This window comes from Struthio camelus, chromosome 18 (genome assembly GCF_040807025.1).
Source record: "Struthio camelus isolate bStrCam1 chromosome 18, bStrCam1.hap1, whole genome shotgun sequence".
NCBI lineage: Eukaryota > Metazoa > Chordata > Aves > Struthioniformes > Struthionidae > Struthio > Struthio camelus.
In genome coordinates this window covers 4,400,954-4,406,107 of record NC_090959.1, presented here as the reverse complement: position 1 = coordinate 4,406,107, position 5,154 = coordinate 4,400,954, and the positions used below count along the sequence as shown (strand labels likewise).

Below are 5,154 nucleotides of genomic sequence, written 5' to 3'. Positions count from 1 at the left end.
AGAGTCAAGGCAGAGTCCCAGCAGAATCACAGAGCTCGGACCTTTGCCTTTTTTACTTTGCTGTGTTTTCCTCTTCCAAGCTTTGGGATATACCAGGAAAGAAAAGAATAGGACCATGCTATACAGCTCTGGGGCCTTGCCCAGAAGCAGGGGCTATCTGTCTGTGCAAATCCAGAATCAAGTAACTGGCAGAAGCAGACATGTGGTCCCACATGGTCTAGCGGTTAGGATTCCTGGTTTTCACCCAGGCAGCCCGGGTTCGACTCCCGGTGTGGGAAAAATTGTATTTAATATTGTGCACGTTTTTGGGCCCCCCAAGACAAGAAAGACACTGACCGGCAATTATAGTGGAGGCCACCAAGATGGTCAGGACTGGAGCGCAGCATGGGCAACGAGACCCTGAAAGCTGAGCCTGTTCAGCCTGGAGAAGAAAAGGCAAAGGGAAAACCTCATTGCTGTCTGCAACTACCTGGTAAGAAGATGTAGAGAAGACAGAGCCAGACTCTTCTCAAAGGTGTACAGTAGAAGGAGGAGAGGCAACAGGCATAAGCTGGAGCGAGGGAAGTTCTCATTAGGTATAAAGAAGAAGTTCCTCACCAGGTGGGTGGTGAAACACTAGAATAGTAGCTCAGAGAAATTGTGGGATCTCTGTTCTTGGCGATCCCTCAAAACTCAACTAGACAAGGCCCTGAGAAACCTGCTCCACCTGGACCTCCTTGCAGCAAGAGGTTGGACCAGAGACCTTCAGAGGACCTTTCTGACCCGGATTATTCTGACTGTCTCATTTGCTTGTTTCATGAGCCAGCCAGCAGCTATCCCTTGACAGCTTGGGCTCCCAACCCTCTAAGGAAAACTGTCCTAATGTTATGAGACCCGACCACGGCCGAACAGACACTGGGAAACAGAGGAGCTCAGATAACTAGGGACAAGGACATGGGACAAGTCTTGTGGCACATGCGGGGTGGGACAAGGCAGGACTGGAGAGGAGCAGAGAAGGATGGGAACAAGGATTGGTCAGAGTCTGAAACCCCCAAACCAGGGGAAACACCAGGGATGTGTGGCACTGCTGGTGGGTAGTGATCACAGCCTGTGACTTGTGCTGCAAAGTGGGATTGCTCCTCTTACCCAGCCATCCCTGAGCTGTGGCTAGTGTTTCAGCATGCTCATTTCTGGAAGGTGTTAGGGTGATTTTAATTTTCCCGGGACAGGATAGAAGGTTCTTCACCATAGTGAGTTGCTAAGCTCTTTTTACCTCTCTGATGGCTCTGCTGTGAGATGCTGAGTTACCTTAGAAATCAGTGAGACACCAGTTTGCCTTGGAAGAAGTGAAAATACACAAAAATATTTATTTGAGATGGCAAGGAAAACTTCTTTGAACAGACTATCAAGGAAGCAAGGCTGGAAACATTGCTTCCCTGATGGAGCTGCTATTGTGACAGCGTATCTGTACACCCTGCCCCTGCAGCTACCAGATCAGTTACACCAGGCCTGTAAAGCACTTATGCGTGGGTATAAATTTGTCCTGTGGATAAGAAAAGAGTGAAATAACAGAGGTGCAATTTGTACAACAGCTCAGCACCTGATGAGAATTGTTGGTAATGCGTTTTTTGAGCACTGTAGGCTTAATAGTCTGACATATAGCCACAAGCACTTTAATTCCCAAAGCAAGATTCCTTTTTTCCAAAAAGTAATAAATACCGATTGTAGCATCTCTAAGGGAAAGATCACCATAGATCTATACCATATCTAATGAGAAACTTCCTTCTGAGCTCATACCGGTAAATACGTAAGCGGAGGGAGAGTCTATGGAGATTTTACCTCCCCTATAAGTAAAATATGTATATGTACATAAAGAACAAGACTTTTACAGAGGTATCTATCTGATACCTCTGCACAGTGCTACGAGGCCTGAATATTTCAGAATTCAATGATATTGTTGCAAACTTTTCCTTTGTCGCATAAGTATTTCCAGCTGAGTTCCTCACACCATAATAGAGGACTCATCAGACCTACAACTCTATTAGCATGTACAAACCCTAAAAGGGACACAAGTTGCAAACAATGCAATTTGACTTATTTGAATAATGACTAAATTCTTGACTACTTGGATCTTTCCAGGAAAGACCAGGAACAGAAAAAAAAGAAGTGAGATTCATGATCTCATCCTTCAGTTGTGAATTTTTTTGCTCAGCTCTGCTGCTGGTATTGGAGGAGCAGATGCTTCCTTACTGTGCAGAAACTCATAGTGTGAAACCATATTTTAACAGCTTTATCTGATATTTTATATCTCACTGTCAAACACAGCAATGATTCCACTTCTATTTGGGTAAGTAATCTGAAAAGAAGGCAGCAATAATCTCTCAGGAGAGCCAGGCACGGGACTAATTACTCCAGCTAGAGATTTGTAAAGACACATTTTCAGTGCTAGGATTTTATCATTCCACAGGGTAATTAAAAGACAACCCTGTCAGAGGAAGTTTTACCATCTTAAATATTCTTTTTTTCTCTATGAAGAATAACCCTTTCCAAGCTCAGCATTGGGATTACTTTATTTTCCAGTAGCATGTCATGGCTATTCATGATGCTTACCTTCCAGACAGCTCAAGCAGTGAAAATGCCATGCTCAGGTGCTTATAAAGGCTGGGCAGAGCAGCGGTTATTTCTGTGCCATGTCTGAATGACAGGCAGTGGGAGGGAGGGGGTGAAAGAGGCTGTGAACTTGCTTTTTTGAGGCCAAACCCAGGAAGAAATTCTCTGGCTATTGCATCGGTTTAAAGAGACACTTCTCCTGGGTAAGTTGATCAGATTGTCACGCGCTATAAATTGCAGTCCTGCATCAACAAATGGTTAGAGGCAGAATTTCTTCCTGAAATTCTGTTCTCCAGTGAAACACCTACTGAAACCAGAATAAAGAAGCATGTTCATTGCAATGGGTTGTGGATCAGCCACCTATTGAACCAGGGTCCATGTCACAGGCACAGAAACAGCATTTGTGGCCGCTGCAGAGAACGGTTGATGTGTGCTCTTATGCACAGAGGTTGGCCTTACACCATCCCTGTACACCCATGTGGAGGAACATTCACTGTCACAGGGTAAGGAACATATTACTGCTCAGATGGCCCTCCAGAAGTTTACACAGCGCCGAGCTTTCTGCACCAGGCCGCCTTGGTACAAGAAGCAATGATTGTGACGTACTGCCAAGGATGCAATGGCAGCATCTTTACCCCCTTTAGAGTCACATCAGAAAGAGCAATGAAACCTGGACTCGTGGAAGGATTATCCTTCTTCAGCGGGCTCCTCCCTTGAATAGAAGCAGGGTATAAAGCAAAGGTCAAAGGACAAATGATTGGCAGAGGGGATTTAGGCACATATTCAGAAACAGCATGGAAGGACAAGTTCATTTTGGGCTAGATCTTTCTTCATCCAAGCAAGTTCACTCCTACTAAGCCAACAAGAGTCAAACTGTTTAATAGCTAGACTTCCTTCCGCAGGCTGCTGCTGCATTTTCCAAAAGGCTTTGGGTCACGTACTCCTTCGGAGTACTATGAAAATCCAAGCACGAGCATTGTCTTTGTGGGCATTGTGCCTCTCCCAGGGTAGCTGGAATGCTTGCAGATGGGATGATAACAACACAGGATGGTCCGAGTAGACAGCGGCATGGGGAGCGTGTTGGAATTGCTCGCTTCACACAGTGCCATGCATGGTCCCATGGGCAGCCTGGGACCTCCTCTGCTTTGTCCTGTGTCCCAGACAGCTCCTTTTTCCGTGCTTTTGCTTAAAATCTCCTCCCTTTATGTCCTTTTGCTTAAAATCTCCTCCCTGGTTTTATGTCCAGGTCTAATTTTAATGAAAGTAAAGATTTGGAAGTTAATGAGTTATTTTTCAGAGAAACAAAAAGTTTGGAGCTGGCTTAAGTGTCCTTGAGTAGGAAATGAAAACACTGGCCGTAGTTTGAGAACAAGGCACTGCACCTGCACTTCGTCTTGTTTTCCGCTCTCCTTTCTCTTCTCCTGTCGTGCCTCTTGATACATACTGGGAATGGGAATGTGACAGGCCAGTGAGACTGGTGTGACACGTGTAATGAGAATGAAGCATTATAAAAAGCAATGGTATCATGAGATTAGCATCATCCAACTAACTGTTCTTTGGCATCCTGCCAGATTCCATCTTTATCTGGATGTTTTTTTTAATTGGCTAATTGTTATATTTAATTTATTTATTTTTAACTTGCCATGAGTATGTAGAGTATGTAAATTTAGCATTAGAAGATAACTTAACAAAGGATTCTTTTTTGGAGAGATTCACTATTTGTATTGCAGCTTGCAGGGTTTTTTCCCAGGATGTGAAATTTTTAGGCTCCAGCTGTGCCAGTTCCAGTCAAACCTTGGCAGATGACACTTACAACTGCTCGGCAAAAAAGATGGTTGCTGACTGCGTTCAATGCATGGGGGTTTTCCTTGCTGAGCTCCCAATTTCCCTTCCACCAGCACCCCACTTTGCTCAGTGCCCCCTCACCACTTTGCACCTGATTTCTCTCTGCTGCACAGATCACTTCTCGGATTGAGGCTTGCAGATGTGACGCCAGGTTTTCCTAAACCTGGGTACCAGAGAGCTGCTCAGGCTGCAGAGTGGGACTTTGTGGCACGAGTTTGCTTAGTTGTTAAAAAGTATAAAAAAGGACCCTCTAGGAACATGACAACCTCTTGAGCTGAGTTTAGGTTTCATGAAATATCAGTGATGACTGGGGAAACATACTTCACCATCAGCTCTGGGGAGTGGGTCAGCGTTGCTCATGTCCCAGCGCAGGGCTTCTCCCTCCAGTCTCTGGATTTTCTGTCTGATTTTAGGACTGGTGAAACTGGAGGACCTTCACACTCCCATGGGCAGGTCAGAGTTTCTGGAGGAAAAGCAAGATAGCAAATGAAGATGAGAAAGGCAGAGCAAGCTCCCCATTTACACCACTCTGGTCAGCCTAGAGAGCCTTAGTGCAAACACCACTGAGTTATAGTCTCTTTTTTTTTTTCGTAATCAGTATGTAGAAACTTGTTCATGTTTCTGTAAAGATGATTCCTTATCACCCTCTTTATCTGCTACAGAATTCTCTGATCAACAGGAACTTTGTGCTAGGAATGGCCTAATTAAGGAAAATTAGCA

The 5,154-nt window shown here is 44.8% G+C and overlaps 1 non-coding gene across 1 annotated transcript; it reads left to right on the top strand.

Moving 5' to 3' along the window:
- The first annotated feature begins 206 nt into the window (after positions 1 to 206).
- Positions 207 to 278, top strand: TRNAE-UUC (transfer RNA glutamic acid (anticodon UUC)). The gene has a single exon. It is a non-coding gene; the product is annotated as a tRNA-Glu (tRNA).
- Positions 279 to 5,154: the final 4,876 nt, after the last annotated feature.